The sequence below is a fragment of the Silene latifolia genome, chromosome 1 (assembly GCF_048544455.1).
Source record: "Silene latifolia isolate original U9 population chromosome 1, ASM4854445v1, whole genome shotgun sequence".
Taxonomy (NCBI): domain Eukaryota; kingdom Viridiplantae; phylum Streptophyta; class Magnoliopsida; order Caryophyllales; family Caryophyllaceae; genus Silene; species Silene latifolia.
This window is the reverse complement of record NC_133526.1, coordinates 104,810,374-104,824,597: the sequence shown is the minus strand read 5'-3', so window position 1 is coordinate 104,824,597 and position 14,224 is coordinate 104,810,374.

Sequence of the window (14,224 nt, the reverse complement as noted above, 5' to 3'; positions counted from 1 at the left end):
TTCTTCGCATAGTGAAAGGCCTTCATTTTTAACAAAGGCAAATAGTTGGCCATATGGAATAGCCTTATAGGGGACTGCCTCAGTTCCAATCACCTCTTTAAGTTTTCTGAATATCCTTTGAGAAAAAAGACTCGGGAGGCCAGAAATGAATTTTTCTTTCCAGAATGCCTAATTGCAATCTGATCTTCTTAACACATATGTTAAGAACATGTCTTTATACCAACGATAATCACTTAGGGTAGGACATCAAAGATTGGTTAAAACGATCTTATGAGCGGATAATTGTTCTTGGGGATTTCCCACGAAATACATACCTATGGTAATAAGAAGAAAGGTACAACAATCTGTAACTTTAACTAAGTTACCATCAATTCCTTCAGCATGAATTGTATGATTGAGAATATTTAACTGATCTTGGAGAGATGAGGAATTATCCCACCAATTTTTAAGTTGCCCTGTAAAACTAGAACTAAGTTTTGCAAAAACAACTTGTTAATTTGACTCTCGAGTTTTGTAAGCGGCCATAGCCATACCCATTTCTTGAAGGGTATTAAGAATTTCATATTCTGATTTACCATCGATATTCCATTCATGAATGGTATCTGGATGATATTGATGAGCTTGGAACTTGGATCTTTCTTCGTATTGGATATCAGGAGGAGTTGGTCGAGGATAATAATTGTTTGTGGAATTATTTTTCCATGGGTTTCTAATTTTTCTGATTTGAGGATTTTCTATGAATTGATTTTCAATTTGATCAATATGATCATCTGATTCGGTATTTGAATCAGAAGCGATTTGGTTTTTTTGAATGACATTGATCTTTGAAGAAATTTTTGACAAATTTTGTTTAGAATTTATATCTTTTGAAGAGCTAGAAGAGCTTTCTATTTTTTGAATTATTGAGTATGGAAAACCTAGAGGTTTGAAGTGTGGTTGTGAAGATACTTCATTAGGAAATTTGGGTAATGAAAGCGGAATTTGATTTTGATTGGAATTTGTCAATTCTATTGGTTTGACAGAATCTAATTTAGTAGAAATATGATCTGTTTGATTTGCTATGGTTTGAAGAATTTGATTTGTAAAATTGTTTTGTTGATATACCTTTATAATATCTTCAACAATTACAGATTCTTGAAGCTTATCAAAGCGACCTATTTTAAAAGGGGCAGCTTCTAGTTCTTTTCCACCTGCATCAAATTTGAATGATGTTGGAGGAGGATGAACCGAAGTAACTATTCGACCATCCATCATATTCCAATTTTGTGATAATTTGGAATTAACTTGAATATTAGATAATTTATAAGGGTTCTCTATACCTCTCTTTTGACAGTAGAAAGAAAACCATGTAAAGAAAGGAATATTGATAGCATGGTGCTTCATATCAGCATACCAATATTCACGTATTTGATCTTTAAATTCTTCTTTGAAAGAGAGAAACCAAGATTTATTTTGACTATTTTGTGGAGAATCAAAATCTTTTCGAAGAAAATCTTTATTTATCTCAAACTCTTGAGTAATAGTATTAACAGACTGAAAATCTGATGGAGTCAGAGACTGAGGACTTGAAGAAGTAGCGTCATATTCAGGTAAAGGAGATTTGAAATTTATCTTATAATGAATATCTGAAGATTCTACATAAGAGAATGATTTTCTTGGAAGATTCTTTGAGGAAGATATACCGGGGGAAGAAAATGACGATCCTTCTCTAAAAGAATTGAATCTCATAATAACCCTTTTATCATCTTCAATTATCTCATCAAGATCTTTTTTGATCATATTAGGAGTAGGTAGTTATTTAGGAATTTGAAGTTCTTCCGGAATGGTAATCTTATTCCAGGGAAGACTTTTGGCAGTAGTGACTAAGGACTTAGTCCCGCTATCTTTTGAATGAACTTCTAGGAAAATAGTTTCTTCTTTTGAAGAAGGTTCATGAATGAACTTGGGACTGACTGTGGAAGTCATAAGTTTTAAATAAATTTTTAAAACAATTGCAAAATTTCTTGCAAAGTCTTTGAATTTATTATCCAAAATATGAATATCAAGAATTAAAGAGTCCTGAATTAATGGATCTTGTAAATCAACAGAAAAATCTGGAAAACAGTTGAAATATACAGGTCCATTACAGACACTGGTTTGAATAACAGCAAGCAAAGAGTCTTTGTATGCTTTTAACCTATTATCTCTTAAGGCCATGAATATAGGACAATCAACCCCCTTATGAACTAAAGGTTTGACTGCAACCCGAACAAGGCCAAGTGAATAAATCTATATTTCTTTTGAATATATTCTTTTATACTAGTATGAGAAAGTAAATGTAAAGTTTCTGTGGAATTATGGATACTTCTAGTTTCTTCATGAGTTCTTACTGAAAATGCAGTTTTGAAATCAAATGATCCTATTTTGTATATTTCAGTTGGGTTTTCTTTGGGTATATCCCAATTTGAGAAATCAACAGGAACATTGATTTCATGACTTTGAACTGTTGACATATCTCTACTTGTTCCTACTTGGAACGCCTTTCTTAACCAGTTTGCCATGAATAAAGTTTAAACCTACCAATGAATGCAGACGCTATGTAAATGGGAACAGTGGGACCACCCTACCGGGAACACCTAGACACGGCTTACCAACGGATTAAACCAGGGCTTACCAAGCACCTTACCAACACTTAAACAGTGTATGCAGACACAGTATGAGTGAACCTTATTAAAGGCTCTGATACCAGGAAGGAGCCCAGGTAATAATAACAAGGGTTTTTTTTTATAGCTACTACCTTTGTATTACACTGTTTTAAGAACTACTACCAATATAATTTTCATTTAAAAACTACTACCACTAAGTTTGATTTTTTTTAAAAACACTACCAAATTTCATCCAAACCAAATAAAACACAATCTTAGCCATTTATTTTTGAATTTCCATCTTAAGTAGTAAATTTTATCTCTTTAACGAGTTACTTTGATGAAGTTTAAACAACTTTTTACCTTAGATAAGTGAATTAGATGAAGGTAGGTTAAAGTGTATCCCAAAATGATTGGCAAACGGTAGTGTTGGTAGTGTTAAAGGGATACAAGTTACAACTTAAGATGGAAATTCAAAAATAAATGGCTGAAATTGTGTTTTATTAAGGTTTGGATGAGACTTGATAGTGTTTTTAAAAAACATCAAACTTACTGGTAGTAGTTTTTAAACGAAAATTATTTTGGTAGTAGTTCTTAAAACAGTGTAGTACAAAGGTAGTAGTTACCAAAAAAACCCTAATAACAATAATAACAATAACAATAATAATAATAATAATAATAATAATAATAATAATAATAATAATAATAATAATAATAATAATAATAATAATAATAATAATAATAATAATAATAATAATAATAATAATAATAATAATAATAATAATAATAATAATAATAATAATAATAATAATAATAATAATAATAATAATAATAATAATAATAATAATAATAATAACAATAACAATAACAATAACAATAACAATAACAATAATAACAATAACAACAATAAAAATAACAATAACATTAACAACAACAACAATAACAATAACAATAACAACAATAACAACAACAACAATAACAATAACAATAACAATAACAAAAACAATAATAACAATAACAATAATAATAATAACAATAATAATAACAAGAATAACAATAAAAATAACAATAAAAATAACAATAATAATAATAATAATAATAATAATAATAACAATAACAATAACAATAACAATAACAATAACAATAACAATAACAATAACAATAACAATAACAATAACAATAACAATAACAATAACAACAATAATAATAACAATAATAATAACAATAATAATAATAATAATAATAATAATAATAATAATAATAATAATAATAATAATAATAATAATAATAATAATAATAATAATAATAATAATAATAATAATAACAATAATATAAAATATTGTAAGATAATCTTTTCAAAATATCGTGGCAAAAAAATAAGTTTAAAAAGATAAAGATATGATTAATATTTCATGAAGATATAAACCGAAAAAGATACAATATTACCTTCGAAAATTCGGCTGAATAAAGTAAGGAAACAAAGATAGTTTCCATGTTTGTAAAATATAAAATATCTTTAAAAGATTGGAAATTGTGTTCGAATAGGAAACCTAATATTATCTATCTTATTAAAAGATTCCATCATAACTTGTAAACAAGATATAATAAAATATTTCTTCAAAAGATATACAAAAATAGATTTCAATCTAACACAAATCCCATAAGATTAAAACGAGATATTAAAACTGAAAGATCATAGATCCATAGTAGACTCTCTAATAAAAATTAAATTATCTCATAATTTATCATTTTGGTGATCTATGTAACATGCATGCAAATATAAAAGCATAAAAATGAAAGTTTAAGGAAAAACAATTTCCTTATATTGATTTTATGGTAATATGGGCACAAACTAGATCACATTTCTAGTTTGTTCTTGAGCTAAAAAGATATGGATGATCCTCCTTGAAAAACCTTCAAAAAGAAAGTCTCCTTCAAGTTGCACCCAAGAACTACACCCACAAATTATCTTACAAATACTAACTAGATACTTGTAAAATAAACCCTTGATAATATGTAAATAATACTAACAATCTTAGTTATTATTTTTAGTTTACTAACAACTTAGTAAAAATGATGGTTATTATTTTTAGAGAGAAGATAGATATACACATGCAAATGTTCAAGTGAAGTAGTGTAAAAATGAGCAAACATTTGGAGTGTATATGGAGGAAAACCGGGACTTGTTTTAATTTTTGTCTAAAAACATTATGACATGCACAATGATCATATGACAAAAGATAACTTATGGAAGAATATAAAGTAAGGTGAAATGACTATGTTCATCCACTAACTTCATTTACACGGTCCATTTGCCCATTTACGGGTCCATGTCAGTTCTTATATTTGTCGCACAAATACGTGTAATTTTATTTTAAACATCGTTTCATGTTTAAATACTTCCATAATTAATTTCGTCCAAATCACTCCGTAAATATACGTGTACCGCTACACATATTATTTACGTACTAATATTAATCACATTAATCAATTAGTACAATTTTAGTGAATTAAGAATTAATTAACTAAAACCCGTCTCCCAAAATTTATTATTCAATTATCGCATAATTAAATAATAACTGCCGTGCCTCGAGTTCGCAACTCGAAATCTTTCTAAAAATAATCGACTAACCTTTTAGTCTATAAATCAAGGGACTAAATAAATTGTATCTCATACAATTAATTAGTTGTCAATTGGGGTTCGTTCCTTTAGGTGTGACCGAAAGGGGTCAGTTGATCACCGTCGTCTCACGACAATAACGTCAAAATCTAGTCAGCCAACCGTTATCGATTTACGTTAATCAACTGATGAGGATCAAATAATTAAATATCTGATGATATTCCTTTAATGAGATTTATTATGTAAACGCACTATTTTGGAGGACACTAACTCCAACAATCTCCCACTTGTCCGACACAAGGTGTGCGCTACCAATTCTCTTGTCCATTTTAATCTCGCACTCAATGCAAGGTGTCTTTCAGGTCGCACTTGCACATGAACATATCGCGAGTGGTTTTCTCAATCAGGAGTGTGACTACCTGACCGGAAAAATCTCTCACATATTACTTCCGAGCGTGGCCACGCATTTGTAGTCATTAACTCCTCGAGTGGCCTTGAGATATAGTTTACCCAACGTGGCTGGAGAATTCGGGTATATGCCCTATCTATCCTATTGCACAATACAGATCACCATGACCTAGTAAATGCCCTTTTGGCCTCCTTTCACGGCACGACCTAGGACAAAAACCAAAGTCACTCGAAAACTGCACTTGCTCAGATAATAGTCTCCAGTCAAAAGAATCGACTCATTAGAACATCTCAGAGATCCCCGCCACGGCCAGGCGTCTATAATAGAACTTAGGGACTCTCTAAATGGTCACTGTCCGGAAAAGTGTCACACACTCTGTCTATGTAATCGACTAGTCATCACGTATGACCTTATGGTGTTGAACAACCATCAATCAACTTACAATCTAGTCACTCCGAGACGTCACCTCATTAAGTGACTAGGGACAAAATACAATGTTCATCTTATTCACTTGAATAGTGTTCAACATTGTCTCCACAACTTATTCAGATAAACAAGGTATTTAAAAATTTAGTCACGCTAAATAAAAGATTCATAAAAGAATGAATGCGAAAACAATGAATCTGATTATCATATATATAATAAGAGATACACTATCCAATTATTACATATCCATAATCTAAAGAAAATCTGGTACTCGTCTCAATCCCATTGCGACGACATGACCATCATGCTTAGCCTTTGATAAAGGCTTGGTTAAAGGATCAGCAATATTATCATCTGTCCCAACCTTACAAATGTCAATTTCCTTCCTTTCCACATAATCTCTAATTACATGGTATTTCCTTTCAATGTGTCTAGATTTGTTACTAGACTTCGGCTCTTTGGCTTGAAAAACAGCTCCACTGTTATCACAATATAGAGTGATCGGATCTTTGGCGGAATGGACTACTCCTAGCCCCTCCATGAATTGCCTAATCCAAACAGCTTCCTTTGCAGCCGCAGACGCTGCAAGGTACTCAGCCTCTGTTGTAGAATCCGCGGTAACGCTTTGCTTGAAGCTCTTCCAGCAAACAGCTCCTCCATTTAGCATAAACACATTGCCGGATTAGGATTTCATGTCATCCCGATCGGTTTGGAAACTTGCGTCCGTGTAACCTCTTACACGCAACTCAGTTTCTCCTCCAAACACTAAGAACGAATCCTTAGTCCTTCTCAAGTACTTAAGGATGTTCTTTACGGCTATCCAGTGACTCTCACCAGGCTTGGCTTGATAACGACTTGTCATGCTCAAGGCATACGCAACGTCGGGACGAGTGCAAATCATAGCATACATGATAGACCCAACAGCGGAAGCATAAGGGACGGTCTTCATGTGTTCAATCTCCTTAGGGGTAGAGGGAGACTGTGACTTGCTCAAAGTAATCCCTTGGCCCATAGGTAGAAATCCTCTCTTGGAGTGTTTCATATTGAACCGGTCAAGAACTTTGTCAATATAAGCTTCCTGACTCAATGATAGTATCCTCTTGGACCTATTCCTATAGATCCGGATACCCAAGATTCGTTGTGCCTCTCCCAAGTCCTTCATCTGGAAGTGTTTCCCTAGCCACTCCTTAACGGAGGTGAGCGATGGAACATCATTCCCGATGAGCAATATGTCATCCACATATAGGACAAGGAATGCAACCTTACTCCCACTAAACTTCATGTATAAACACGGTTCTTCCACACTTCTAGTGAAACCGTATTGTTTAATGACATGATCAAAGCGATGATTCCAACTCCTAGAGACTTGCTTAAGACCATAAATGGACTTCTTGAGCTTACACACCTTATTAGGGTTAGATGTATCCACAAAACCTTCAGGTTGTATCATGTACACCTCTTCTTCTAGAATCCCATTCAAGAAGGCGGTTTTGATATCCATTTGCCAAATCTCATAATCATGAAATGCGGCAACCGCTAAGATTATCCTAATGGACCGAAGCATAGCGACTGGAGCGAAGGTTTTGTCATAGTGTAAACCATGAACTTGGGTGAAACCTTTTGCCACCAATCTAGCTTTGTAAACATCTACATGTTTATCCACGCCGAGCTTAATTTTTTATATCCATTTACACTGAAGGGGTCTCACTCCCTCAGGTAAATCCACCAAGTCCCATACTTGGTTCTCGTACATGGAATCCATTTCGGACCGCATGGCTTCTAGCTAAAGCGAGGAGTCGGGACTAGACATGGCCGATTTGTAGGTAGTGGGTTCATCACTCTCCAAAAGTAATAGAACACCATCCTCTTCGATGTTACCAAGGTAGCGGTCAGGTGGATTTGAAATCCTACTTGACTTTCTAGGAACAATTACCGTTTCAGAGGAAGAGGGAATGCTATCCTCCACGTTCTCCTCTACCTCATTCTCGGTTTGTGGCTCTCGAACTTCTTCAAGTTCAAATTTTCTCCCACTCTGTCTCCTAGAAATAAACTCCTTTTCTAGGAAGACAGCATCACGAGCCACAAACACTTTGTTCTCGTGTTTATTGTAGAAGTAATAGCCGCGTGTTTCCCTTGGATATCCTACAAAAAGACATTTGTCAGACCTGGGTGCAAGCTTATTGTCAGACTTGATCTTGACGTACGCTTCACAACCCCAAATACACATGAATGACAAATGAGGGACTTTCCCTGTCTATATCTCATATGGAGTCTTATCGGCCGCTTTAGTCGGGCTTCGATTTAGTAAAAATGTTGCAGACAAGAGGGAAAAACCCCAAAATGAACTAGGAAGCTCAGTTAGACTCATCATAGACCGAACCATATCTAGTAAAGTTCGGTTTCTCCTTTCGGCCACACCATTTAATTGTGGTGTGCCAGGAGGAGTCCATTGTGATACTATACCACAATCTTTTAGGTGTGAATCAAATTCAATATTTAGATACTCACCACCACGATCGGACCGTAGGGTCTTAATCTTTTTATCCAATTGGTTCTCTACTTCATTTTGAAACTCTTTGAACTTGTCAAAAGCTTCACTCTTGTTCTTCATTAAGTAGACATACCCATATCTACTTAAGTCATCAGTAAAAGTAATGAAGTAGTGAAAACCTCCTCTAGCGGTGATGGTTAATGGTCCACACACATCCGTATGTATGAGAGCCAAAACCTCGCTAGCTCGTGTCCCTTTTCCCGCAAATGGTGCACAAGTCATCTTGCCTAGAAGGCAAGACTCGCATGTACCATAAGATTCGAAACCAAATGGTTTGAGCACTTTTGATGAAGCAAGTCTCTTTATGCGTCTTTCATTTATGTGGCCTAAACGACAATGCCAAAGGTTGGATTCGTTTGGATCACCCGTTTTGAGCTTTTTAGTTTCCACATGATAAACGTCATTAACATCATTTAAAACATAAATGCCTCCAATTGAAATGGCCTTGCCATAAACCACATCATTTAAAGAAAAAGTACAACACTTGTCATTAATCATAAAACAAAAGCCTTCCGCGTCTAACGAGGAAATGGAGATGATGTTCTTGGTTAAAGTTGGTACAAAATAACACTTATTTAAATACAACTCTAGACCACTAGCTAAAGTGAGCACATAAGTCCCCACGGAAACGGCGGCTACTCTAGCTCCATTGCCCATGCGGAGATCCACATCACCTTTTGCTAGTGCTCGCACGTCCCTTAAACCCTGCAAATGATTACAAAGGTGAGAGCCACATCCGATATCAAGTACCCAAGTAGAAGTGCAAGCATAATTAACGTCTATCACATAGACAAAGGAAATCATACCAATAGGCGTCACACGCCCTTCCTTGAGATCCTCCAAGTATTTGGGACAACTCCTCCTATAATGCCCCTTCCCATTACAATGGAAACATTCGGCCTCGGAGAGTTTGACACTTTTTGCCTTAGGATTGCCATTCACAACGGCCTTCCCCTTTCCCTTGTCGTGTTTCTTTGACGATTTCTTGAATTGGGACTTTTCCTTCCCTTTTCCTTTCTTAACTCCAAGGGACATGTTCTTTAACTTCATGTTTAAACATCCCCTTTGTCACTCCCACTAGCTTCCATATCCCTCTCCGCTTGGGTGAGTAGTGCATGAATTTCATGATAACTCTTATCCATGCCATTCATGTTGTAGTTTACCCTAAAGTGGGCAAACTTGGTGGGAAGTGAGTGGAGGATTCGATCCACCACAAGAGTCTTAGGTATGTTACACCCTAGACGCTCTAGGATGTCGACATATTCGACCATTTTGAGTACATGGGGACCAACCTTTTGGCCCCTCTCAAGCTTAGCTTCAAAGAAGCGTGCCGCCGCATCGTATTGACGGACTTTAGGTGTTTGTGAAAACATAGTGATCTTACGAGTGAATATCTCGTACGCATTTAAAGAAATGCATGATAGCTTGAGCTTTGGGGACATCGACCATATCAACACATTCTTGATATCATTCGACATTCTCACATGGTCATCATAGGCGGTCCGCACCGCCGATGAAGCCCTTGGACCGGGCTCGATGGGAGGAGTTTCGGTCAAGTAAGTGAGCACATTGTCGGACAACGCGACACTTTTGATGTTGGATTCCCATTCATGAAAGTTACTACCGTCATCTTTTAAGATACATTTGTCCATTACGGACCTTAGCCATGAATATTTGCCTAGTGAAGTAGTCGATGGAGTTGATGAAGTTGCCACTGCGAATTAAAATGCTACAACAAAAAGGAAAAATTAACATCCATTGTTTTATAAATTTACTTGTGAAAATATGTTTAACAAGTTTTAGCATTTATATAATGATCTCCCACTAAATTATATAAATGATTCCAAGACCCAAATATTAAACAAAAATGAGCATCGCTTGGGCGAAACATCCCATAATTGTGTAAATTCGGTAAGTCACGTTGACTAATTCTACCTCTAGAACTCTTGGTCGATTTAATTTCCTTAAATCCATCTACTAGCCCCGGAACACAATACCGTCTTATATCCCGTTGAGTCCAACCAATTTTAGCGTGTGATAACCGTTTACCACCCTACTTACCCAAGGTAAAAAGAGAACACCCCGCTTGGGCGAGCGTGGCTCTAATGAACAAGAGATTCATATGTGTTACTAATTGGTAAGGCTAATCTCAATTTTAGTTATGTGAGAGATCTTGTCAATTTAGTCATAAATTCCCTATAAGTGAACTAAGTCGGTGAATGTAAATGACGTGAATTGACAACCGCGAAAATAAAATGCATGTGAATGGGGATTTTGGCATGCGCGAAAATAAAAACAAGCAAACAAGTAAGCATATGAAAAAATCCTAGTATGGCCACCTAGTTAATAAAAAACTAGTCTATTACATATCGGAAACCAACTTCTTGGTCCCTTGCCTCTTCATTCCAAAAGTGGCTCCTTCTTGTGGGATTTGGAACACCTTCCAAAAATAGACTCCGTCTCGATGTAATCCGTCTTTAGGAAACGCCGGTAAGAATAACTATTACAATTGAATTACATAGTTATTCCTATTATACATTAATTAATAAAATAAATAAAAATATTAATTAATTACAAACCGACGATACGAGATCGTATTTAATTTACAAACAAATCGTTATTCCCATTCATTTCGTGTAATAACGATTAAAATTAAATAGGCCATACTAGGTACAACAAGATAAATACTTTAAATAAATGACAATCATTCATTCAACTTAAATAAATATGCTTAAAATGCTGTAAAATGACGCCAAAATCGCCCTATCCATCAATCGTTGGTATCCATCTCGGGTTTTGTGGATGTAATCAATTTTTAACATGTAAAAATCAATAATCAACTCTTAAATCTCATTTAAGTCCAAACTGTTTTGAACCTCAAAATTAGACCTCACTACTTTTATGATGAATAATTAGTTTGATTTGGTGATATTTTGCTAATTTAATCGGTAAAATCATAATTTTTAAGTAAAAAACCAAAATAATTGAAACATTATCCAAAAAATTGAAAAAAAAAATTTTGAGTATTCTGGAACACTCCCAAGAACACTAAAATGTCAGAAAAATTGCCCTAAAAATCCGGATAAAATTTATGAAGAAAAAGATCGATATTTATCGGTTTTTAACCACTAAAACCAATAAACATCAAAACAAGGTGAAATCACATTTTAAATTTCACTTTTAACTTTTAAATAACATTTTCAAATGTACATAAATTTATCAAGGGCAGAATCAATTGTTTCGAAATTATGATTAATTTATTTCACTTTTATCGACTTTTATCTCATAAAATCAATAAACATGCAAAAAATTCAAACCAACCTTCAAACTTTTGCATACAATCAGTAGAAAACATGCATAAAACACCATAAAAATTCCATGGCCCGAATCAACTTTTAACTATTTTTTGAAAAATTTTAACTAAAATACGGCATTTTTACTCGGTTTTCTACCAAAAAACATTAAAAATAACAAAATAACTTCATAAATCACCCAACTTTACCACAAATCTTTTGAGATCATTATGTGTGCATGCCCCAAAAATTTCTTGCTAAAACCTCTTCTAACACATTTTTTGAGTTATAAATTATCTCATAATTTATTAATATGCTTAAAATCAACATGCAAATTACAAGCCTAAGCTCTGATACCACTTGAAAGATCATAGATCCATATTAGACTCTCTAATAAAAAATAAATTATCTCATAATTTATCATTTTGGTGATCTATGTAACATGCATGCAAATATAAAAGCATAAAAATGAAAGTTTAAGGAAAAACAATTTCCTTACATTGATTTTATGGTAATATAGGCACAAACTAGATCACCTTTCTAGTTTGTTCTTGAGCTAAAAAGATATGGATGATCCTCCTTGAAAAACCTTCAAAAAGAAAGTCTCCTTCAAGTTGCACCCAAGAACTACACCCACAAATTATCTTACAAATACTAACTAGACTTGTAAAATAAACCCTTGATAATATGTAAATAATACTAACAATCTTAGTTATTATTTTTAGTTTACTAACAACTTAGTAAAAATGATGGTTATTATTTTTAGAGAGAAGATAGATATACACATGCAAATGTTCAAGTGAAGTAGTGTAAAAATGAGCAAACATTTGGAGTGTATATGGAGGAAAACCGGGTGGAGGGGTAGAGTGTAGGAGTGGACTTGTTTTAATTTTTGTCTAAAAACATTGTGACATGCACAATGATCATATGACAAAAGATAACTTATGGAAGAATATAAAGTAAGGTGAAATGATTATGTTCATCCACTAACTTCATTTACACGGTCCATTTGCCTATTTACGGGTCCATGTCGGTTCTTATATTTGTCGCACAAATACGTGTAATTTTATTTTAAACATCGTTTCATGTTTAAATACTTCCATAATTAATTTCGTCCAAATCACTCCGTAAATATACGTGTACCGCTACACATATTATTTACGTACTAATATAATCACATTAATCAATTAGTACAATTTTAGTGAATTAACAATTAATTAACTAAAACCCGTCTCCCAAAATTTATTATTCAATTATCGCAAAATTAAATAATAACTGCCGTGCCTCGAGTTCGCAACTCGAAATCTCTCTAAAAATAATCGACTAACCTTTTAGTCTATAAATCAAGGGACTAAATAAATTGTATCTCATACAATTAATTAGTTGTCAATTGGGGTTCGTTCCTTTAGGTTTGACCGAAAGGGGTCAGTTGATCACCGCCGTCTCACGACAATAACGTCAAACTCTAGTCAGCCAACTGTTATCGATTTACGTTAATCAACTGACGAGGATCAAATAATTAAATATCTGATGATATTCCTTTAATGAGATTTATTATGTAAACGCACTATTGTAGAGGACACTAACTCCAACAAAAACTTCAAAAGCTTATTTTTAATTAAAAACAGAAGCTGAAAGAGTATTTTAGAAAATAAGAAATACTCGAACTACTGCATATTTGAGGATATGGTCTCCTCAACTGAGGGTACCGTTCCCTCAGGTTCTGGCAGAGTTCAATATCACCTGAGGTAACCGTCCTCTCAACTGAGGATACCATTCCCTCAAGTGTAGTTTTAGGTTGTGCATAATTCTAAAACCTCTTTTTACTTAAGCTTGTTCTTTTGGACATTGGGACGACTTCATAGATATGCTTTTGACTTTAATCATCGTTCTTCATACTTCATTTAGATCCGAGCTTTAGTACCTAAATAATATACACTACAAAACATACCAAGCTCATAAAAGTATAAATAAAATGACTTAGAAATAAAACGATATCTTGACATATTTCAAAACCTAATAAGACTTAGGGTCAACAATGACACCCTAGTGTTTTCTCTATATTGTTTACATGTAACAACCTGGATTATAAAACAAAGGAAAAACTTATATAAAGTAAATATCAGAGTACGATACTGATAAAAGGGTCAAGGTGGCGGAAATACCTGACCAATCCGGTTCACTACTAAAACCAAACAAACTAATACATTATTCAAAGGGTTCTTAAAACTTAAAAGCAAACTCCTATTTTATTATTAAGCTCGCTTCGCACATTCCCCAAGCAAGCATCAACCAGTCAGC